The sequence below is a fragment of the Hemitrygon akajei genome, chromosome 5, assembly GCF_048418815.1.
Source record: "Hemitrygon akajei chromosome 5, sHemAka1.3, whole genome shotgun sequence".
In the NCBI taxonomy this organism is placed as follows: Eukaryota; Metazoa; Chordata; class Chondrichthyes; order Myliobatiformes; family Dasyatidae; genus Hemitrygon; species Hemitrygon akajei.
In genome coordinates, this window is record NC_133128.1 from 56,694,109 (window position 1) to 56,719,883 (window position 25,775).

The 25,775-nt window shown below is 41.4% G+C and overlaps 1 long non-coding RNA gene across 2 annotated transcripts in view; it reads left to right on the forward strand.

Moving 5' to 3' along the window:
* Positions 1 to 4,829: 4,829 nt before the first annotated feature.
* LOC140727815 (uncharacterized) overlaps positions 4,830 to 25,775 on the forward strand; it is a 56,457-nt gene continuing 35,511 nt past the window's right edge. For both annotated transcript variants that reach the window (XR_012098941.1, XR_012098942.1), the window contains exon 1: positions 4,830 to 5,420. This is a non-coding gene — a long non-coding RNA (uncharacterized lncRNA). The remainder of the gene's footprint in view (positions 5,421 to 25,775) is intronic.

A 25,775-nucleotide genomic window follows, 5' to 3' on the forward strand; every position in this document is an offset into this window, starting at 1 on the left:
GCACTGATTCAGACCCAGAGGGAATACTGGGAGTGCATTGTTTTTGTGCTTAAGTGATACGGGGCTACATGTGCATTTCTGGGGTCATAGTGCTACCATACCCAGTTTCTAGACCATCTGAGGGGACAGAGATAAATATTATTCTTCTGTACTTTATTATTAATTAAGTCTGCACACTGCTAAGTATGTTTTTAAATGTTGTTGCTGTAATGAAAACATTTCCCATTGGAATTAATATTATTATTAATTACAGGGGACAACAAAATAGTTGATGAACTGAATAAGTATTTTGCATCAATCTTCACTGAGGAAGACACTCGCAGTATGGTGGAAGTTCCAGGTGTCAGGGGGCATAAAGTTACCGTAACCAGGGAGAAGGTTCTTGGGAACTGAAAGGTCTGAAGGTAGAAGAGACACCTGAACCAGATGCCATGCACCACAGATTTCTGAATGAGGTTCCTGAAGAGATCATGGGGGCATTAGTAATGATCTTTCAAGAATCACTAGATTCTGGAGTGGTTCCGAAAGACGGGGATAATTGCAAATGTCACTCCATGCTTCGAAAGGTAGAGAGGCAGAAGAAAGGAAACTATATTGTGCTGTAGGTTTTCTATGTTTCTATAGGCCAGCTAGTTTGACCTCAATGATTGGGAAGATGTTAAAGCCGATTATTAAGGATGTGGTTTCAACATACTTGAAGACACATGATAAAATCAGCCGTAGTCAGCATAGTTTTCTCAAGGGAAAATCTTGTCTGACAATTCTGTTGGAATTCTTTGAAAAAATAACAAGTGGGGCAGACAAAGGAGAATCGCTTGATGTTGTGTCCTTGGAATTTCAGAAGGCCTTTGACAAGGTGCCACAGTTGAGGCTGCTTAGCAAGCTACAAGCCCATGGTATTCTAGCATGGATAAAGCAATAGCTGATTGGCAAAGAGTGAGAATAAAGGGAGCCTTTTCTGGTTGGCTGCCAGTGACTAGTGATGTTCCACAGGGGTCTGTGTTGAGACCATTTTCTTTTATGTTATATGCCAATCATTTAGATGATGGAATTGATGGCTTTATTGCAAAGTTTGCAGATAATATGAAGATCGGTGGAGGAGCAGATAGTTTTGAGGAATTAGAGAGGCTACAGAATTAATTCGACAGATTAGGAGAGTGGGCAAAGAAGTGGCAGATGGAATGCAGTGTTGGGAAATGCATGGTCATGTGCTTTAGTAGAAGAAATGAAGCGGTTGACTATTTTCTAAATGGAGAAAAAAAAAAGAAAAAAAATGAGGTGCAAAAGGTCTTGAGAATCCTTGGGCATGATTCCCTAAAGGTTAATTTACAGGTTGCGTCTGTGCTGAGGAAGGCAAATTCAATATTCACATTCATTTCAAGAAGACTAGAATATAAAAGCAAGGATGTAATGTTGAGACTTTATAAAGTACTGGTGAGGCCTCACTTGGAGTATTGTGAGCAGGTTTATCCCCTTTATCTTACAAAGGATATACTAGAACTGGAGAGGGTTCAAAGGAGATTCACAAAAATGATTCCAGGATTGAATGGCGTGTCTGATGGCTCAGAGCCTGTGCTCACTGGAATTCTGAAGAATGAGGGGTGACCTCAATTGAAACCTATCGAATGGTGAAAGCCTTGATAGAGTGGATGTGGAGAGCATGTTTCCCATGGCTGAAGTCTCTAAGACCAGAGGACATAGCCTCAGAATAGAGAGGTGTCCTTTTAGAACAGAAATGTGAAGGAATTTATTTAACCAGAGAGTGGTAAATCTGTGGAATTCTTTGCCACAGGCAGCTGTGAAGACCAAGTCATTGGTATATTTAAGGCAGAAGTTGATAGATTCTTGATTGATCAGGGCATGAAGGGATATGGTAAGAACAGAGGAGACTGGGGCTGAGAGGAAAATTGGATCAACCATGATGAAATGGCAGAGCAGACGTGATGGACCAAATGGCCTAATTCTGCTCCTTGGTCACATGGTCTTATGTGGGGGAGGGGGGAGAAACTATTTCTCATCCTGACCTTTCTTGCTTTTATGCATCTTGGCCCTGAAGTTCCTTCAGTTGCAGATATATTTTTGTTGATAAGCCCTAAGTTGTGCCTGTCAAACTAGCAGAGACTGGAATCCTCAAGAATATTGTGCATCAGGTCATTTACATATTCACTGAAGAAATCATTGGACAAATCCTGTGTTAGCATGAAGAACGTGCTGAATAGGTTCAACATTAGAGTGCAGGCTTAAAACACTATCTGAAGACTGCAGTAACAGTCTGAGTGAACACCAGGTAACAAGTAAAGTGTTTGGATCATTATGTTCTCAGTCAGGTTATTGCACTGGATTCTTTATGTAGGCTTTTATAGCACTTTGTAAATAAAAAGCCTGCTGAGACAGTGTCTGGTAATTACAAACATAGTAGCAAAGCCACTGCAAAGAGGAACATAACAATAAGCACACATTTTACGCATCCTGAATGTAATTAAAGAGAGATTACTAGTCCTGCAACAAAGGTAGACAAAAGAAATCAGTATGTTGTGGCCTACGCCTGTTCACCAATTTCACGTTCCTGGGTGTCAACATCTCTGAAGATCTATCCTACGTCCAACGTATAGATACAATTACAAAGGAGACACAACTGCACCAAAGGCTCTACCAGATTTCTACAGATGTACTGTGGCGAACATTCTAACTGGTTGCATCACCATCTGGTATGGAGGGACCATTGCACAGGATTGGAAAAAGCTACAGAAGGTTGCAAATTCAGCCAGCTTCATCATTGGCACTAGCCTCCCCGGCATTGAGAACATCTTCTATAGGTGATATCTCAAAAAGACGGCATCCATCAGTATGGACACAAATCACCCAGGACATGCCCTCTTCTCATTACTACATCAGAGAAGAAGTACGGGAGCCTGAAGGCACACATTCAGTGTTTAAGGAATCGCAGCTTCTTCTCCATCGTCGGATTTCTGATCAATGAACACATGCAAACTACCTCAATATTTTTGCTCTCTTTTTGCACTACTGATTTAATTTAATATATATATTTCTTATTGTAATTTATAGATTTTGTTTAATGTATTGCACTGCACAGCTGCCACAAAACAGCAAATTTCATAACATACGCCAGTGATATTGAACCTGATTCTGATCTATCTATATTCTATACTCTCAGCACTTACTTCCTTTCTTCCTGTCAAACTACTACAGGAAAAAGAGAGCCAGACAGGAGGAAAATAATGAAAAGTATTAAGTATTACTGCCTACTGTGATGGTATTGGGTTTGCTGACAGTGAAATTTTAAACTAAAATGAAGACCATAAGCCCTATCTGATAAAAATAGCCAAGGGTACCCTCCCTAAAGGGACATTATACTGCAACTACCCAACCTTCAAAGACTTGTTCACTTCCCTGTTTATTCTCCATGGCTAGTTTAGCTGCCAAGACCCACTATTTGAGCTGCGGGTCCTTCTCCCTACCAAGGAGAAGATACTTCCAGCAAACAAAGTAGTTTAAAACACAGTTCATTTATTTTCAGTGATACATGTTTAAATCCAAACAACATTCTTAAAACACATTTAAAACTCACAGAGGATTTCTATCGTAAATATTTCCAAATTACAAACTATTTCTAAAACAGAAAGGACAAAGAATTTCCAAAACATAGATACAATTTCTATAAGCTAAAATGACATAGCCATGAGCTGCAGATGAACCAGTCATTCATCACAGAAATTGAAGGCAAAGGAATAGATTCTAAGATTTAAAAATTCAGAACCTGGCTCCCGTCTATGAAAAGCAGCTCAAAAGAATACTGATTTGAAGTTCAACTTATTCAAAGTCAACACTTTGATCTTTATAAAACCCCCTTTTACTGAACGTCTCTGGAAATGTGGCTTGTAGCACCTTGCCAACAGTCACTGGATTCTGTGGCAAGAAACCCAGCATTTTCAGGCTTCAAACATCTAGGGTGTATATGACTTTGATCCCACCGAATCGGTGAGGTTGGGATGTCTTGCCCACCCAAACCCTAGTTTGCGTGAATGCTGTGTGATTTACTGCCCATCAGCGAGAAATAACAGATCGTATGCTGCGTACAATTAATAAGTATATATAAGAATGTTAACTTAAGCAAACAGTTACCAAAGGAAAGAAAGAGAAAAAATAAAAAAGGCCTATTATACTTAAACAGTCACGTATGCACGGTGGACCTCAAATCTTGAATTTGTCTGTAACTCACACACTGGCCTGCGGTCTGCATGAAAGTATTCACCACCTTTTAAATGTCGCATGAAATCCATCTTGAACAAACGGGCTCTCCCGTGGAAGTATGGGTCCTTCCTCCTTGAAGCCATTCATCTGCACAAGTCTCTACTTGGGAGTCTGTCTTCCCTCTGGTTCCATCATTGCCAAAGTAAACCTACTGCTACTGCATTTAGAAAGGTGAGCTGGGCAAAAAAATAAGGCCTCTCGATAGTGAATTTGCATCACTCTCCAAATTAATCCTGTAACTAACTGGCTCTTGTATATAGTGCATTCAATATTATTGACCAGAGATAAATTTCTAAGCACATTTTTTCCAAAATCTCCATTGCTCCTAATTAGGCATGCTGCTTCTTGGATGCCCACTTATGATTCGGAAGAATTTCCCTCCAATGATCAGAATGTCTTTCATATTTATATCTTTTGCTCCCTTCTAAAATCTTTAAATTTTCATTGTCATGCATTCCATCTCTCTCCCTGCAAAACAAATAAAGGTCCAGATGCTGGAATCTGAAACAACAGAAATGCTATAAGAAATCAACCACCTAAGCAGCAACTAGATATTGAGGAAAGGTCACTGATCCAAAATATAAGTGTTTGCTCCTTCCACAGGTGCTGCTTGAATGGCTGAGTTCTTCCATAATTTGGTTGTGTTGCACTTTCATCTTTTGTTTCAATGGTTAAACCAGACTGAATTCGTTGCAGCCTATCTGGACATTGATATGTATGTCTGATTCCTATCTCTGCTAATGCAAATCTGGTGATGTTCATCTTCATCTTTATACCCAGAGAGTGGTTGGTGCGTGGAATGCACTGCCTGAGTCAGTGGTGGAGGCAGATACACTAGTGAAATTTACTAGACAGTTATATGGAGGAATTTAAGGTGGGGGGTTATATGGGAGGCAGTGTTTAAGGGTTGGCACAACATTGTGGGCCAAAGGGCCTGTACTGTGCTGTACTGTTCTATGTTCTATGTTTTATATTGTTAGCCACCTCCACCACTTACAGCTCATCTTTTTTTTACCTTTTTATTCAGAGAGACAGCACAGATTCAGCACTTCCGGCCCTTGGGCCACACCACCCCAGCAACAACCTTCAAGCCCGATTAACCTTAACTTAATCACAGGACAACTTACAACGACCAATTAGCCTAGCCGGTATGTCTGTGGGATGTGGGAGGAAACCAGATGAGCTGGAGAAAAATTCCATGGGGAGGTGACTCCTTGCAGAATGACACTGGGATTGATCTCCAAGCTCTGGAGCTCTGGAAACCTAACCCTAAACTACAATAGTGTTGTACTAACCATTATGCTACCACAGTGCCCAAGTTTATTGTTCACCAAGTCTCTTGGAGAAACTTCATTTATGTCTTTCTAATTTGTATACTTGATTTCTCCTCTTTTGGCCTATGATCTCAGTATGCAAGCTCACCCAAACAAGCTAATTAGTCTGAATCCATTCTCTCGTTCTTCCCATTCTTGCTGACCTTCAACTTCAGCAATAAACCCATTTTAAATTCCCATCCTTACTTTCAAATATATTCATAGCACAGCCCTCCCATCTTCCTTCCACTCTGTAATCATTACCTTCTTCCATTTCCAGCCCTGTGATCATTCTGGACTTTTTCTTGCCATCACTGATCGAGGTACCTGCAACTCTTGAATAACTTCCCTCAACAGCTTCACAGAAAGATGCTAGAGTCAGGCAGCATTTATGGAGGGAGATGAACAGTTGACATCTTAGGCAGGGACCCATCATCAGGACTGAAACTAGCACCCATGTTCTTCTTCTGAAAGATAGAGAGTGTAGAATAATCAGAGACAGAGATTGGAAGAGGGACACAGTGTTGTGACTGTGATTGAAGTCACTGGAGAGACATTAGAGCTGGTGATATAGAAGTTTTTATTCATCACAAGTAGGCATCATTCTGGAGACACTCTTGGTAGGGGCTTGCAAATTCAAGATACGAGGGGTGATTAATAAGTTTACGGCCTAAGATAGAAGCAGTCAATTTTGAAAGCCTAGCACATTTATTTTTCAACATAGTCCCATCCTACATTTACACACTTAGTCCAGCGTTCGTGGAGCATACGGATCTTGGACCTCCAGAAAATGTCCACAGCATGGGTGTTTGATAAGTTTGTGTCCTAAGGTCGAAGGCAATGAGTTATACTGCTCTCATTACATGCACATGCAGTTCAACTCTTTGAGTGATTATGCAGAAAGTTAATAACTCATCAGTTAATAACTCATTAGGGGTGATTGATAAGTTCGTGGTCTAAGGTAGAAGGAGATGAGTTATTAATCATCTGAGTAAGTATGAGTAGGTGATTCAATACAGTTTCAGTTAAAATGACATCGCTTACCTGACAATGCTGCTCTGAACTCCATATCTACAGTGGGAAACACCTCTGAATGTTGAAATACCTTGGCTGGGACACATGGTTGAAGCTACTTACATTTATAATGGTGCAAATTACTTAAACCAATGCAGGACAATTAACACAACCCTATTGTCTCAATGTTTGTCTCGTACATATGCAAAGTCTCAAGGTCACCATTTTGCAAACCTTAGTCCAGGCTAAGTGGATTTTAACTTCAGTTTACTGCTTGCAATTTACAATTCAGGAAGCATGCAATTAGTCTTCTCTAAATGCAAGCTTCCTGAATTTATTTACATTTGCAGTAAGAACTGAAGATTGGTTCTTGTTTGAATTAATTTCTGTTATATCCACCTCACTCCAGAATACTCCCTAACATATCCCCCTCTTGGTCCCTGGACAGATTTCTGTTTCAGGAAGGCCAAACATTAAGGAGGATTCACTTAAGCGGGGCAACGAAAAAATCCTTGATTTCAGATGCCTTTCCAATTATAACCATATAAACATATAACAATTACAGCATGGAAACAGGCCATCTCGGCCCTTCAAGTCCGTGCCAAACGCTTACTCTCACCTAGTCCCACTGACCCGCACCCAGCCCATAACCCTCCATTCCTTTCCTGTCCATATACCTATCCAATTTTACTTTAATTGACAATACCGAACCTGCCTCTACCACTTCTACTGGAAGCTCGTTCCACACAGCTACCACTCTCTGGGTAAAGAAATCCCCCCTCGTGTTACCCTTAAACTTTTGCCCCCTAACTCTTAACTCATGTCCTCTTGTTTGAATCTCCCCTACTCTCAATGGAAAAAGCCTATCCATGTCAACTCTATCTATCCCCCTCATAATTTTAAATACCTCTATCAAGTCCCCCCTCAACCTTCTACGCTCCAAAGAATAAAACCAAACTTGTTCAATCTTTCCCTGTAACTTAAGTGCTGAAACCCAGGTAAGCTATCTCATCCTTCTGTGTACCTACATCTATACTAACATCTCTATCTAGCTATCTACAAGACTGCTCAGAGATGGCAATGAAACGTTCCAGAAATTTGATCACATCCTCTTTTCCTCTTCGATCTCTGCTAGCTAAAACTCTCAGTAGTGGCTGTCAGTAGTTACTCTGTTGACAGGAGCACAGTATGGTGTTTCAGTTTCACAGGCAACACTTCACATTCCATTCCATGACAGTGGATTGTTAGAATAATCTGACAAGTCTCTCAGTTCCTTTGATGGATCCACAGCACATTTTGGGGTTGTCTCTATTCAAATACCTGCAAGAACTTCAGTGGCTCCCCCCTCCCAGACTATCTTTTTGACTGCTGGCCTAGTGGGTGGACTTGATCTCTTGTTCTGTCTGTGAGGGCGACAAGAAGGCGAGTCATACGGTTTAACCTGAATCTAGTGTTTCCACTGGCTGCCTCACCGCGTTTGTACACAAACATAAGTGTCATTTGTCAGGAGCAACACCTGCCCTCCTATCCACCTGGGAGTGAACACTGCCTTTTCAGGCAGCTCTCTTACCATGACTTGGTCTCCTGGCTGTGGAAGGAATGATCTTCTCTCCCTGTGGCTCTCTCTGATCAGTAATATGTTCCTGTTGTTTTGCTTGGTCTTCAATACTTGGTTTCAGAGGTCATTTACACATCGGGTCATTTTATCCCTATAAGTTCCGGGTTTACCACAACCCTGTAATCACCCCATAAAGGAGTCACATTGCTCGTCCTGTCAGTAATTCGTAGGGGCTCAGACCTCTCATGCAATTTGGGATCACTCGCAATCTCATCAGGATTCCTGGCAATACATCAAACCATGGCCTTCTCATCTCTGTTACAGCTTTAGCTGAGGCAGTTTTGCTTGTTTGGTTCATCCTGAGCTTTGAGGGTGGGAGGGTACATGGAATCCTTGTCAAACCCCTAACAGCTTCCACGTTTCCTTCACCACTTTCCTTGTGAAATGTGCTCCCTGATCCGAGTCTACTTGGGCTGAGGTTCTCCACGTGGGAGGTTTTCTTGAGTTAAGAGCCGTGCTGCTGTGCTGGTGGTACAATCTCTCGTTGGGAAAGCCTCCACCCATAATTACCAGAGAGTAGCTTTACCCCCTGCTTTTTCGCAGGGGCCCCGTGAAGTCCATCTGGATATTTTCCCAGGGCTCTCTTGGCTGTAGCTGGTTTGCTACTGTGAGAGGAATTTAAGAGGAAAATAAAATTTTGAATTAAATGTTGTCAAGCTTGACGAGCTAAGTATTGCGCAAGACTTGGGTCATGAGGTGACAGGATAAGATGCAGATGCTGCTTTGCTTCTGCGAGCTAACAATAACTAGCAATAGATCATAGCAGTGATGAGGTATTGTTAACCTTTGTCCGAGATTGTCTAGCTAGTAGAGAAACTGACTGTAGACGTGCAAGTCAAATTTTGTGTATCGTGCGGAAAGATTGGTAGACTTGCTGATACCTAACAAATGCTTCTTGAAATTGCTGTCCAAGTATGTTTAGTTGTTGGCTGTTGCCCCAAATTTACTGTATAAATTTAAGATGTAACCTGACATCGACAGAGTCGTAAGACGATGGCTGCCCATGATCATATATTAAAGATTTAACCTTATACCGAGGTCTATGTTATTATTTCTGTTCCCTAACAGAGTAAAGTCTCTCACAATAAATTAGTGACAAAATTCTTTTACAGTGAAATACAATAAATCAGCGTAAATTCTTTAACAGCTAGCCATACCTTTATTTCTCCACTGGGGTTATATTGGCTGCAAATGACATATGTCAGACAAAATTTCTCAACGTCTCTGCCCATCCCTGACCACCAGCAACACCGCTGGAGGGTTGTGACCATATTGTGCCTACCCTGATGCATTACCCCATGATATAACTTTAACAATATCTGCCTAATACATGTTGGGGATGCAGTTACTCCTTCCCCATACATCCTCCTTAGCTCCTCCTTTCCTCTACATCCCCATAGTTTTACTGGATTGACTCACAATTTCTGTTGGCCCCTCTTCTGCTCTTTTTGCACTGAGGTCTGCCCACTCAGTCCCTTTCTGCTCCTTACTTTCCACTCTCTGGTGAGCCTTTAATTTGCTCTCTGCTGCCTCTGCAGTTCTTGTATCAGGTGCCTGTGCTGAATACCTGCACCTGTTAAGGATATGAACCCCCCCCTCCGTGCCCATGCCGACACATGCGCCACTCCAAAAGCCCACCTGCTATCTGTGTATATGTTTATTCTCCTCCCCCTGCAGTAGCACGGTGCTTCTATAAAAGCCACTAGTTCTGCCAGCTGAGCCGAGCATCCTTCTCACAGTGTTCCTGCAGCTAATTCCTCTCCCGTCACCGTCACCACGGCACATCCAGTCCATGGCTTCCCATCTATGTACCTCTGAGTCCCGTCTATAAAAATCTCTTCTACTTGCCCTCCCAGCAGTGCTTTCTTTACAGAGGTATCTTCCTCCTGCTCTACTTCCAGTTGATACCCATGTGTCTCACCCTCTGTTAGGATGGCGCTCAACTGCTTCTCACTATTGTTACTGATTTTCCTCTGAGGACGAGAACGGCCTCCCAAGCTGCCCTCTGGCTGTCTGTGACTGCTGCCAACCTCCCTGGATTCAGGAGCTCTACAATGGTGTGTGGAGTATGTAATATTAGCTGCCCCACCATTACTACAGGCTCACAAAGCCACACAGCCCAAACTGCACAGGGGTGTGACACACTGGAGAACTCCAGCTACAACAGGAGTCTGTTTTGCTGAATAGTATGCCACCAGTCTTTTTATGTCTCCTTGATCCTGTGTTCCTACTCCATGGTAGTACCCTCCCTCATTCCTATAGTAAGGGGCAAGTCACATCTGGTAATCCTAAAGCAAGTGTAGAAACTAGAAACAAGGTAATATCTGCAGATGCTGGAAATCTGAATGACACACATTTCTGGCTCAAAACATTGAGTGTATTTTTTTTCCATAGATGCTGCCTGTTCCTCCAGCATTTTGTGTGTGGTGTAGAAACTAGAGCTTCTTTAATATCCATGAAGGCCTTTTCTTCTACTGATCCCCACTTTACTTCCTCCAGAGGGGGCTTCCCTCCTTTGACTAAGCCTGTATGGGGTCCAGCAGTGCTGCAGTGCCTGTATGGGGTCAGTATGTCCTGTGGTTTCAATTCCTTTCCTATACTCCAAACAACTACCAATATGTCAGCCTTTATGGAGTATTGTTTGTGGGGTTTGTGCAGTTCCCATTCTATTTTAATTGGGCCTATTCTCCCCTGTCCACAGTCTTGTATGTGTCTGGCCTATATCCCTAGCAATCACTGACACAGTATCCCATACATACCTTCCTTGCTACAATCCCTGTTTGTCAGGGCTGCTGTGGCTACATGGGTTACATTGCAAACTCTAGAGGTTGTACGCATTCGCTTACCCAGGGATATCTATGTAATTTCTCCCTTTCCTGATTCTCTTAATACCTAGGGCAGTGCCCGCATTGTTTGGACAGACCCAAAAATGAACTGAGAGATGCGCTTCCCCAATTTCAAGCACCCGAGGCTCACTCTTTTCTCTTCTCATTGTTTCCCCTCCTACATTGGCAATATAAACAGATTTACCAGTTATTGGTAAGGGTAGTTCAGTTACTGTATCAATATTGATGCTTCTGCATCCACTAACAAATTGCATTGCCAGCTCCCCCCCCCCCCCACAATGCTGTTGTGTACATCCATCATTGCCCGGTCTCTATTGGCACCATTCCGTTAGGCAGTACTGCTTATAACCTCTCCTGCTTATGGGTACTTTCCCATTTGCCAACTCCCTGGTCCAGTGATTCCCAACTTACTTCATCACCTTCGGTATTTACTCCATGGGAATGGTTGCTGAGCCTTATCCAATTTAACTGTCAGTCTTCCCAGATCCCTGACTAATTTATTCTTGTATTGTTCTCATTGTTCTGCCCATCTCTCTATAAGTTTTCTAGCTGATCCTTCAATCTGACCAGCTCTGCTTGTACACTGTTTTGCTGTTCTCTGTATTCATCACTTTCCTTCTTTTCCGATTATGTGTTTCCAGACACTTTGTTTTTTCTTGCAAATAACAAGATATGCAGATTTATCTCCCCTTCCTCTTTGACTTTTACACCACTGCCAATACTTCTGTGGACTCCAGGTCTTCACCCACCCAGCTTTGTCCATTTCCTGTTCAACGTTCTTAACATATATGCAGTGAGTTCGCTCCTTTTCACAATTAAGCCCATAATGTTGCTGTATCCCTTTTACATAAAAAGTTAAATATTTCTGCACTATCACCTGTCTCAGGCTTTGAATCTTGGGTTTTCCCACACACAGTCAGACGCACACAAATAATTCCTCGAATGAGTATATATGCACCCTCTGTATCCTGAGTGGAATCTCCCACACTACACAAGTGTTCTATCTGGCCACACTACACTCAATCTGTTGCCCACCAAATGAGTATACAAACATCCTCTTGCATCCAGAATGGCCAGTAATCACCTTTTGTGGCCCTGTTTCTGTCTTGACAACTATCCAGTGCTGTCTGATAGCTGGTCCCTTACATACATACACACACACACAAACACACACACACACACATCACTTTTTATGTCTACCAGTTCAGCTCTCGGCCATCTCCTTTGCTATTCAGTGATCCCATATATATGATGTCAACAGATCCATGTAAGGGTCCTACTCTTAAAAATAGACCTTCCCTTAGACTTCGGAAGTCATTGGCCATACAGTAGGTACAAATGCATCCCAGATGAGCCCCCAAATGTTGTAACCGGAGACAAACTGAATAATGCACAATATCTTCATGCTTTACAATACCTTGCTAATGTCAAAGTGAATGCAACTCTACAGGATTGTGGGCTGCAATACCTCTGCAACTGTTGGAAGTGGTTCTAATAGTGGTCCCGTTATTGTCTATTAGTCATTAGTTCTATTCTCTCCTTCATTGTTTCCCTGTATCAATGCCAGTTATTTCCTCTCACATGCTTACCAACTCTGTTGTGATTCTTTTTTCCATTTTAAATTTTGCAGTGACAATTTAACTTACAAGAACATCTTGGTTTTGTGGGAGGAAACTGAAGCTTAAGAGAGAACATGCACATTCACCGAGAGAATGTGCAAATCCTGTTCTGCAAGCTAGCCAAGTTCAAAGCAGAGCCCCTGGATCTATGAGATAACTGTACAAACTGCTACCCCACTTTGCTTCTGAAGCCATCAGATAGTTGCACCACAAAGTACAACTTCTCACATTGATGAAGGAAGAGCAGTAGATGTAGTGTATATGGATTTCAGCAAGGCATTTGATAAGGTACCCCATGCAAGGCTTATTGAGAAAGTAAGGAGGCATGGGATCCAAGGGGATATTGCTTTGTGGATCCAGAACTGGCTTGCCCACAGAAGGCAGAGCGATTGTAGACGGCTCATATTCTGCATAGAGGTCGGTGACCAGTGGTGTGCCTCAGGGAACTGTTCTGGGACTCTTACTCTTTGTGATTTTTATAAATGACCTGGATGAGGAAGTGGACGGATGGGTTAGTAAGTTTGCTGATGACACAAAGGTTGGAGGTGTTGTGGATAGTGTGGAGGCCTGTCAGAGGTTACAATGGGACATTGATAGGATGCAAAACTGGGCTGAGAAGTGGCGGATGGAGTTCAAACCAGATTAAGTGTGAAGTGGTTCATTCTGGTAGGTCAAATATGATGGCAGAATATAGTATTAATGGTAAGACTCTTGGCAGTGTGGAGTATCAGAGGGTTCTTGGGGTTGGAGTTCATAGAACACTCAAAGCAGCTGCTCAGGTTGTCTCTGTGGTTAAGAAGGCATACGGAGTATTGGCCTTCATCAATCGTGGAATTGAATTTAGGAGCTGAGAGGTAATGTTGCAGCTATATAGGACCCTGGTCAGACCCCACTTGGAGCACTGTGCTCAGTTCTGGTCGCCTCACTACAGGAAGGATGTGGAAGCCATAGAAAGGGTGCAGAGGAGATTTACAAGGATGTTGCCTGGATTGGGGAGAATGCCTTATGAGATTAGGCTGAGTGAACTCGGCTTTTTCTCCTTGGAGTGACAGAGGATGAGAGGTGACCTGATAGAGGTGTATAAGATTATGAGAGGCATTGATCGTGCGGATAGTCAGAGGCTTTTTCCCAGGGCTGAAATGGTTGCCACAAGAGGACAGGGGTTTAAGGTGCTGGGGAGTGGGTACAGAGGAGATGTCAGTGTTAAGTTTTTATGCAGAGAGTGGTGAGTGCGTGGAATGGACTGCCTGCAACGGTGGTGGAGGTGGATATGATAGGGTCTTTTAAGAGGCTTTTAGGTAGGTACATGGAGCTTAGTAAAATAGAGGGCTATAGGTAAGCCTAGTAATTTCTGAGGTAGGCACATGTTCGGCACAACTTTGTGGGCTGAAGGGCCTGTATTGTGCTATGTTTCTATGTTTCATGAGACTGCTTGATGTCCAGTAGGCCTATGGCTGATTGTAACCCTAACCTATCCCAAGCATAACTTCACCCCATTGTTGATCAAGAATATACACTTTGTGGCCAATTTCCTAGGTACCTCCTGTTAATAAAGGGGCCACTGTGTGTGTTTCTGTATGCATGAGGTCTTCTGCTACTCTAGCCCGTCCACTTCAAGGTTTGACATGTTGTACATCTAGAGGTGCTCTTCTGCACACCCCACTGTTGTAACATCAGGTCACGTGGATTGCTGTTGCCTCCTGTCAGCTTGAACCAGTCTGGCCATTCACCTCTGACCTCTCTCATTAAGAAGGTGTTTTTGCCCACAGAACTGCTGTTATTTTTTTAAAATTATTTTTGCACCCTGCACTGTAAACTCTGCAAACTTGTGCGTGAAAATCCCAGGAGATCAGCAGTTTCTCAGATAGTTGAACCACCCCCTCTGGCACCAACAGTAATTCTATGGTCAAAGTCCCTTAGTTCACATTTCTTCCCCATTCAAATGTTTGGTCTGAACAACAACTGAACCTCTCGACCATGTCTGCATTCTTTTATGCAATGAGGTGCTGGCACATGATTGGTTGATTCAATATATGCATTATTGTACAAGTGTACCTAATAAAGTGGCCACTGAGTATATTTGCCTCTACAGTACCTTAAAAATATTTAAAGTTGCTACTTCTGCAGTCCTTTGAGGAAAATCCTTCCCATGATCCATGTCCCTCAGAGAAAATTACTTTGCCTTATCTGTCTTAAATTGGCTTTCCTTACTTTTTAAAAGTAAGCCAAAAATTTGATAATCTCCCACATCTAGCTGTCGTATACATTGCAATCAAGTCACTTCTCTTTTTTTCCTAAATTACAATAGCTATAACTCTAACTTGTCCAATCTTTTTCCATAAGGCAAAGTATCAGTTACAGGAATCGGGCTGGTAAACCTTCCCTGAACTGCATCCAGTGCATTTACTTATTTCCCAAATGAGGAAACCAATGTACTCCGGATGTAGTCTCATCAATGCCCCATTTAGCTCCAGTAATTCCCTATTTTTGTATTTGGTTGCTTTAGCAATAAAGAGTAGCATTATTTTTGTTTGCCTAATTACATGCTATACCTGCATTCTAATGCGTACCAGGTCCTAAGACACCCACTGCCTTCTGCATTTCAGTTCTGTGCAAAACAGATAATTTCACATTACCTCCGCTATATTTATTTGCCAGATCTTTGCTCATTCAGTCTGTCTAAATCTCCTAATATACAGTGTTCTTCACAATTTACTTTTCTGCCAGTCATGTTTTCAAAAATGATACATTAGGTGCCCCCATTCAAGTTATTTACATAAACTGTAAAATGTGTTTCTTTTCTCTTTTTCATGTTAGCACAACGATCTCCTCTTTGCACCAATACATTAGCTGCAATATTTTTTGATGAGGCACTTTATCAAATGCTTTTTGGAAATCAAAATATAGTACAGAAGGTTCCAATTTATCCACAAATATGTTTTACTGTTCAAAGATCTACAAAAATGTAAATTTTGATTTCCCTTTCATAAACCATATTGAATTATAACCTTCAATATTTGTAAAATCCTTGATATAACCATCTTAATAATAACTTTGAATATTACCCTGTGACAGAGGTTGAGCTAAATGACCTATCGTTTCCTGTGTTTAGTGTCTATCTTCCTAATTTTCAAATTAATGGAACCTTCCACAAATCTGGGGAATTTTGGAAAACTAATGAACTATTGCAGAAGTTTTTGATAGAGGCATGGATATATGAAAGGTTGGTGTTGTGGTTTTGCACCTCCACTTTCTGCATGTAATCTATTTCAGAAAAAAAGAAATGAAAATTCTGTTTATCATGCTTATAATACCCACCAGTGTCAAGAACAAGTTATAGATTTGTGTAGGCAAATACATATTGGAAAAAAAGTGATAAGTCCTCAAAGATTTACTGATAGAGTGCCCAATGAAAGCAATCAGAACTAAATGACTACTGCCCAGTGGCACTGATGTCAATTATTATGAAGTGCTTTGAACTGCTGGTAATGGCACATATCACAAACTCCATTCCTGCCACACTGGACACTCACCAATATGCTTACTGACAGAAATGCTGTACAACAGATGCCATAGCATCTGTCATGCACCTGGCCCTGACAAACCTAGAAAACAAGGACACTTATGTCAGAATGTTGTTTCTGGATTTCATTTTGGCATTCGACACTATTGTCCCACAGACCTTGGTGAACGAACTCCTACTCCTCGGTCTAAATACATGATTGTGCGCCTGGGTGTTGGACTTCCTAAACAACAGACCTCAGATAGTCAGGATGCATAAGCGCTCCTCCCCATCATTCTCAACACGGGTGCCCCCCAGTGCGCTGAGCCCATTGCTGTACACTGTTTGGCTGAGCTCCCAAATAATCACATTGTCAAGTTTGCCAAACAACTCGACAGTGGTGGGGCTCATCACCAACAACGATGTGACAGCCTACAGAAAGGAGGTGAAGAGCTTGAAGCCTGCTACCAAGCAAATAACCTCTTCCTCAATGTCAACAAGGCAAAGGAGATGCTTATTGACTTCAGGAGAACTCGAACCACTCACACCCCTCTTTACATCGGCAGCACAGCAGTGGAAACTGTTCACAGTTTCAAACCCCTAGGGGTATACATCTCACATAACTTCTCATGATCCCAGAACATACTCTACACAATCAGGAAAGCTCACAATACCTCTACTTTCTGAGGAGGCTGAATAGAGCTGGACTATACACATCTATACTCATGTCTTTCTACAGATGTGCAGTAGGGAATATCCTGACATGCTGCATCACTGCTCTAAGGCTCTGCAACAGGTAGTCAAAACTGCCCCATGCATCAGTGACACTTTCCTACCTGCCATCAAGGACGTATATACAGAAATAATCATCATTGTTATGTTCCGTGTCGTATGACATAGACGATCATGCTTTCATGGCCATGACTGTTCTTGGTGAATTTTTCTACAGAAGTGGTTTTCCACTGCTTTCTTCTAGGCAGTGTCTTTACAAGACGGGGGACCCCAGCCATTTTTAATTCTTTTCAGAGATTGTCTGCCTGGCTGGCATCAGTGGTTGTATATCCAGGACTTGTGATATGCAACAGCTGCTCATATGTGCATCCACTGCCGGCTCCCACAGCTTCATGTGACCCTGACTGGGGAGCTAAGCAGGTGCTCCATCTTGCCCAAGGATGACCAGCAGGCTAGTAGAGAGAAGGAGCACCTTACATTCCTTTGGTAGAGAACTATCTCCACACCGCCACCCAATGTACAGAAAGATTCTGAAAAATGACCAGTAACATCATGAAGAATCCTACCCATCCTGCTCATGGACTGTTTGTCCCACTCCCATCAGGGTGGAGGCTATGTAGCATCCATGCCAGGACCTCTAGACCCAAAAACAGTTACATTTCCCAAGCTGTAAGGCTGATCAATACCTTCACCCACTAACCCACCCCTCCACAGCCCCAACCACCACTACTTTATCATTTCCTGTCAGACACCTTATGTACAAACACTCCTGTGCCCAGTGTCACTTTATGGATCTACAAGCAATCGATGTATACAAGCTATCTTATGCATTAATATTTATTGTGTTTCTTTTTTGTTGGATCAGATCTAGCGTAATAATGATTTCATTCTTCTTTACACTTGTGTACTGGAAATGACATTCAACAACTTGAAAGTCTTGAAGCTAAATTAACAATCTATAACAGTGCATAGTAAATTAAATCCCTTTTACCCCTTCTCTTCTCTGTACTTGCCCATCACCTCTCTTTTCTCCTTTCTCCCATGGTCCACTCTCTTCTTCTTCAGCCCATTACCTTTTCTACCTATTACCTCTCTTCATGCTCCTCCTACCCACCTACCTACCCCCTCTCCTGATTTCACCTCTCACTTGCCAGTATGTACTCCTTCCCCTCCCCCAACCTTCTAATACTGACTTCTCCTCCTTGCTTTTCAGTCCCGATGAAGGGTCATGGTCCTAAACATCAATTGTTTATTCCTTTCCCTAGATGCTGCCTGACCTGTTAATTTCTTCCAACCTATTGTGTTTGTTGCCCTAGTAAATTAGATGATTCCTATCACACTCTTGAATGAGGATATCTGCATTTGTATATGGGTAAGCCTTTTGCAGGAATGAGTTATTAATAAAGTATGCAGAAAGTTGTTGATAACTGACTTGCATAAACTTGGCAAGGGAGCATCAATTGCAGGGCGTCAGATGTCTCGAACCCACTATTACAAATATATCTAATAGGTTACTGTACGAAGTTATCTTAGATGCCAAGATTAGGCCCGCTTAAACTAAGGCATATTAAACAGTTCAATTTACAGAAACCAAACCTCGTTTTTCAGACATGCTATACGCCCCTGAGCAGTTGAGTTAGCTTTTTCTACTAGAGAGCTCAAAGAAGAAACAGAATAGACATACATGAGCTAGTGTCTCCTTTTAATGATATATTTCTGTTAACGTAGTTAACATTCTGATAGTACTAAGTAACCAGTCTGCATCTGCATACTAATAGACTGAAGTCCCTGTCAAATGCAAAACATTTTATCAGGGTTTAGACTTTTGTTATGAATACTCTGGTGGAAAGCCAGGGCAAGTTACCAAATATTCATATTAAATACTGCTTTGTGTCCTAATGAATACAGCGCCTAACTGATCCAGTGAGGTCTCACAGACGGCTTGCACAGCTGCTACTAAAGTGCCAGGAGTTTTGCTGGGAAGCTTGGATAATTTATTTTCAAACAGTATTTTAATGTTGTTGAAATTCATATTTTAAATTAAACAGAACTAAACATTAAAAGGTAGGCAGAATGTACCTTCACGCCTCAAATTTCTTCTCCAAAGCTTTGATTCTACCACTTTCAATAAGTCTTTCAGGCTGATCTTGAAACTCCCAAGTGACATTGAAACTAGGGTATAATTTACACAAATTGAATGCAAACTGAGCAGAATTGGGGGATAGCTCGCCATCTACTGGATAAAGTGCTTGAAGAGCTGCAGTGCTTCTTTTAACAGAAGACAGCCTTTGATCAAATCTCAGTTCCAATCAATTATTTATTTTTTTCATCAGATCTGCGCTTACAATTGTTTCTCACAAGCTTCTGTCTTAGATGGCAATGAATTTGGTCACCCTCAATTTCTATAATAGATTATAGTTCCTTTGCCAAGAAATCTATAACTGTATTCATTTCTCAGACAAATTCTAATTATTCTGTCAGCCGTCTTCATAACTATATATAACTATATACTTTGGCACTCATGAGTACTCATAGATTCAGAGTTTTATCAATTTTGTCTCTCAACACCAGTTGAATAATTTTCATGTTGTTTCCAAGCAAAATAATAGCCCAGTTTTTGAGGCTTTCTATTCTTGTGCAGATTTCTTCATAAACTCCCACTTTGAGTTTCTCTCCATACAATCTCTCAGCTCATCTCACTTGAAAATAGACAGGCAGTTTTGGAGGAGGGAGGAGGACTAGCATAGTTCTAGAATTTGCAATTGGATCCAGCCTTGAATGTTTATACTATCTGGAAGAATATTTGTAAATGATTTAGCCTTAGATGGTTTCATAATCTCTAGACAACTTCAGAGTAGCCAGGGTTTATGATCTGCTGAGAAATCACTTTGTTCAAATCCCAGGTGAAATGAAACTCAAAATTTAAGCAAAAAGAAAACAATCCATTTATATTTTTTTCTTGACAGCGTTTGCATAATTTTAGTTGATTCCATTACTGGTAACTCCTACCAGTCAATTACTTTCATCTGTTATCTATGATCTGCACTAATTATATCTATTTTTAGATTAAATTTCCTGCATAACTATAATTCCCATTCTCTTATCTCCCTATTCTTCAGATCCTTATGTTTATCACAATCCAACAATGAAATCCTTCGTGATCATGGATTGTAATTTGCACCCCATGTTCATCTCACTCAGCATTATTGTTATTCCCTTTCCCCCATTTTAGTTTTTTTTAAAATTTCCCTTTGCTCTTTAGAGGCATTTTCCAAAGTTATATTGTCGAGAAAATGTTTTGTTGAAAACCTCTTTTATCTCATTTTTCCTCTTTTATTTCTTGCCAATAACCTTGTCTTTTCACTCTTAAATGTGATGTTATACAAATATCAGTGTTGTGTTCTTATTGCACATCTTTCGTATGGCACAATATTTACCACCAATCATGTATGGCAGTGTGAATGTAAAGAAAATTAACAAAGAGGTCATTGAAAAGTAAATGCTTCAGGACTTAGAACTAGAAATGTATATTTTGGACCAAGATTTTTATAGTTTTGGAGTCATACAGCAGGGAAACAAGCTGTATGGCCCAACATGTTCATGCTGACAGTCTTGCCCAGCGAGCTAGTTCATTCTGCCTCTGTTTACCAATAGTCCTCAAAGCCTTTGCTATCCATGAACTTACCTCGATGGTTTTTAACTGTTGTGAAAGTGCCTTTCTCACCCACTAGTTCTGGCAGCACAGCTCAAGGAGGCACCACCTTTAGCATGAAGATGCTGCCCCCTGACATCCCTTTTAATTCTCTTCCCTCTGATCTTAACCCCTTGCACTCTTTTTTTTAAGCACATTCTCTTGGAGGAAAAAAGATAATGGGCTTTAACCATTTTGAGACCCCTCATGACCTTAAATACCTCTATCAGTTTAACCTCCAATTTGTTACATTCCAGGGAAAAAAATGTCCTAATGTATGCAGCCTCTCCTTGTAATTCAGGGCCCCAAGTCCTGGCAGCATTCTGATAATTCCTTTCTGCAATCTTTCTGTTTTAATAACATCTTTCCTGTAATAGGGTGATGAAAATTATACACAATATGCCAAGTGTTGCATCTGTACAATTACATATCAAATAAATAAAGGCATGTACTCAGAGATGAAGTTAACGTGTATATTTGCTTTGTAGGGACAGCAACAAATCAATGCGCATGGGTAAGTTATCAGTCAATAATTAGGGCTAAGGGGAGTCATTGAGTTAAAAGAAATAGATCTGTACACTACACTTCCTCCCCCTTTAGATTAATGTAACATAAAACTGTATATGTAACAAAGCATTCTATTTCACTTTAAGAGAACATATTCAAATAAACAGTCTTTCACAATAACAGTTCATAATTAAATTCACTATATTAAAGAATCAGTCTTTTTGGTAGTGCTCTGTTTCTTTCAGGATAACGCTTTTAGACCTGTGGAATGGCATTAGGTTTGGCCGGTGTCTTGTCAAAGACAACTTTCTCTGTTGCAGGTGTCACGTTGCTGTCGGTGACATGATCATCACTGAGAGATAAGTCCGGTGACTGTAATGAGACTGTCTTGTCAGATGCATTTGACTCAGGTGTGTTCTTTGGGTGAGTATCCAGTATTTGCTCCACATGATGTTTCCAAGCGTGATCTCTGACATCCACTGTGTACATCAGTGGTCCAGTTCTTGTAGCTATCCTACCGAGTGTCCACTTGTCTTCTCGGTAATCACTTGCTAGGATGTCCTGTCCGACCTTGAAGTTTCTTGCTGAATTACTTATTCCAAAAACTTCCCTTCATAGATCAGGTTTCAGGAGGTCCATCCGAGAACTCAGATTCCTGCTCATGAACAGCATTACAGATGTTTGATTTGTCATCGCATGAACAGAGTTCCAATACACTTAACAGAAAATTGACCACCTTGTGTTTTAGAGAAATGTCCTCCTTGTCTATAGCTTTAATGGACTTGTTGAAGGTTTGGATAAAACTTTCACCTAATCCATTCATTGATGGGTGGTGAAGAGATGACTTGAAATGTTTCTCTTCATGAATAGTCTCAACTCTTCTGACACGTATTGTCATCCATTGTCACTCACAATTTAATTTGTTAAGCTATTTCTAGAGAAGGTAGTCCTCAAAGCAGAAACAGACTTTTCTGATGTGTTTGACTTTATTGGTGTGACCTCAGGCCACTTAGAATGAGCATCCACAGCAATCAGAAACATGGAGTTCATGAATGACCCATCAAAGTCAACATGCACTCTTTGCTATGGTATAGACAGCTACTTCCACAGGTGTAATGGTACCTGTGGGGGTGCATTTTGAACTTTGTGGCAGCTTGAACAGCATCTGGTCAAGTCTTCAATCTTTCTATCTATTCCCGGCCACCACACTTAGTTCCAGGTGAGACTCATCATCTTGACTGTACCCAGGTGTCCTTCATGCAGATACGCTAACACTCTGGTGCGCAGTTTAGAGGGAACCACAACGTGAGATCCACACATCAGTTTTTCATGACATATAGACAGTTGGTCTCATCTCATTGAGAACTCCAGAAACATAGGGTTACCATGAGCTGGCCATCCTTATATGGTGATGTCATAGACTTTTGACAATGTTGGGTCATTCCTTGTTTCTCTTTGTATTCAAGAATTTGTTCCCGGCAACTGGTACACCAATGCTGTGTGGAACACTTCTGCTGGGTCACAGAATCAAGACTTTTCTTCTTCAGTTGTCAAAGTGGAAGATGTGACAAGCCATCAAGATCACTGTGTTGTTTGGTACCCTTGAACTCGATGTCATTAGAGCAGGCTCCTAGGAAAAATGCCCAATGTTGCAACTGGGTAGCAGTCATCACTGGAATTCCCTTCCTGGGATTGAAGATGGACACAAGGGGCTGGTGGCCTGTCACTAGAGTAAACATTTGTCTGTAGAGGCTGCGGTGGAACTTCTTTATTCCCCATACTAGACTAAGGGTATCTCGGTCGATCTCTGCATACATGTGTTTAGTGCTCGTCAGTGATCTTGAAGCATTCAGATCCATCTTTCATAGTGTGTGAAAAAATGGCACCCATGCCATAAGGGGACGCATTGCACACCAGTCTGATGGGCAGAGATGGGTCATAATAAGTAAGCAGTTCATCTAATGTCATTTATCTCTTTGTTTCCTTGAACGTTCTTTCAAATCTTCCTGACCACTCCCACTTTGCTCCTGTCTGTAACTGTGTGTCAAGGGGTGTAGCAGGATTTGGAAGAAACCTATGGTAGTGATTTTCAAGGCCCAAGTACCACCTAACTTGTGACACATTTTCCAGTCTGGGTGCTTGCAGGATTGCTTCAGTCTTCTCTTGTGACTTATTTAAGCCATGCTGGCCAATGTTATGTCCACAGTATGAGATCTCATTTTTGAAAAACTCACATTTCTCTCACTCAGCCTGGTAAGGCACTTTACCATGGTTCTGGAGGTGCTCTTCATCATTCTTGCCAGTCATAAGGTAACATTGTGTTCCTGGGATATCTTGGAGCACTTGGCCCATTGATCTTTGCCAAATTGCTGGAGCTGATGCAATGCCAAAGATGAGACAATTATAATGGAACAGTCTCTTGTGAGTGTTGATGGTGAGAAACTTCTTGCTTCACTCCTCAACCTCCATTTGCAGATAAGCTTGTGACATGTCAATCTTTGAAAACTTCTCCCTGCCTGCCAAAGATGCAAAAATGTCTTTTATTCATGGCAGGGGATACTGCACAGTACGCAGCACAGGGTTGATGCTCACTTTTGAAGTCCCCGCATATGCGACAGCTCTGGCTTTCCCTTTCTTGATCACCAAGAAAATGTGCATAGTCCAATTGCTCCACTTCACCTTGGAGAGAATGTCAGATGCCTCCAAGCTCTGAAGTTCAGCATCTATTTTAGGATGTAGCGCATAAGACACTGGATGCACTTTATGGAATTGTGATGTTGCTGTTTCATTCAGTTAAATTTTACCCTTCATACTTTTGAGTTTACTGATACCCTTGTCAAACACCTACTCATTAGCATTAAGCAGCTGTGATAATCTCTGGTTAGTGCTACCATTTAGCCTGCCGTTGCCTGTTGGTGTCACACTGAGAGCTTTGATTGAGTGCCAGTGTAGTTGGATTTTTCTCAAACATTCACATTTGAAAAGTGTGCGTCCTCCACTTTTTAATACATAAAGCTTTAACTGCTGTATTTGGCCTCCATACATCACATTGACTTTCAGTTTGCCTTTGAGAGACACTTTTTCACCTGTATAAATGTTTAGCATCACCAAGATCTTTTCTAATGGTAGCTTAGAAAACAGTCTATTGTAGTCATCCTCTGGAATTATAGATGAAGCCGACCCTGTATCCAGCTCCAATTTCAGTTTTACACCAGACACATCTGTTAAGGTGCATGTGATTTTGCAATCTGCTTCAGTAATGCTATACAGTTCTAGGCATGACAGTTTGCCTTTGTCAGAATTTGTGTTATCTGATTCAGTTTCACATTCCGTCACATTATGCACTTGTTTAGTTTTGTTTTTGAAACCTTTCACTCTGTGTGGTTTTCCTCTTTGGTTGTGCTTTTTGTCGGACTTGCACGCTCTCTCTACGTGACCCTGTCTGTGATATTTTCTGCAGATTTCTTCTTTGAACCAACAGACATTTGCATCATGGGAGGATTTGCCACACTGATAGCGTTTTTGGCTTTTTGTACAATTCAGGGACAATTTGTGTATTTCACGTTCTAAACTTTTTTTCTGTTATTCCGCTGCACGCTTTGCTGCAGCCTCTGATGATATTGCAATGGTCAATGCCTGCTCTAAGGTTAGGTCTCTTTATGACAGTAGCCTCTTTTGAATGGTTCGATGATACATGCCCCATAATGTCTGTCCCTTAATGCATCAGAAAGTCCATCTCTAAAGTGACAGTACAGTCAGCCCTTCTTATCCGTGAGTTGCGCATCCGTGAATTCAACCAACCGCGAATCGAGAAAACCTGGAAGTGCTCTTCCAGCACTTGTTGTTCGAGAATGTACAAACTCAAAACCCCAAAACCCAATAATTAAACCACTGCGTTGCTTAGTAATAATTGTGGCTTTCATTGGGGTAGGGCCTTTTTCACTTTATCCTTTAAAATTGTTCTGATCGTTGACCGACTAACACTTTTACAATTACTGATGGCGTTTCACCTTTTTCCGATCACTTTATTATTTCCACTTCATTTTCAATCGTGATCGGGATTATTTTCGTGAACAGAAACACTGTGGATTCAGAGCTCTGCCACCAGGTCCTAATGTCCACCACACTGAGGTTAAATAAGGTTTGGGGATCCGCTGGGTCCTAAGGTACACCGCATTGAGACAGGTTGAATAAGGGACTTGAGCATCCACATTTTTTGGTATCCATGAGGGGTCCCAGAACCAATCCCTCACGGATAAGGAGGGCCGACTGTACTGGGAAAGTTTGCACAGTTCTGCAATGTATTCAGGAATGCTTTCAACCTTTAACTAGTTCATTTTGTGAAATCTAAATTTCTCAGCTATTATTAGCAGTTTTGGCCTCAAGTGATTTTGCAAAATTGCAACAATTTTGTCGAATGTCTTGCTTGCTGGTTTTTCAGGAGATACTAAGTTGTGTAAGAGACTGTATGTTCTTGGGACCATTAAGCTTTACCTCATCCACATTGTTAGCATTACATTACAGTTCAATCTTCTCGATATATATTCCCAATCTTTATTAGCACTATCGAATTCATCAACTTTCCTGACCAACGCTATTGTCACATTATTTTTACTTTAGGTTTGATGGCTGTGTGTTCTCACTGCATTCTATGCACTATT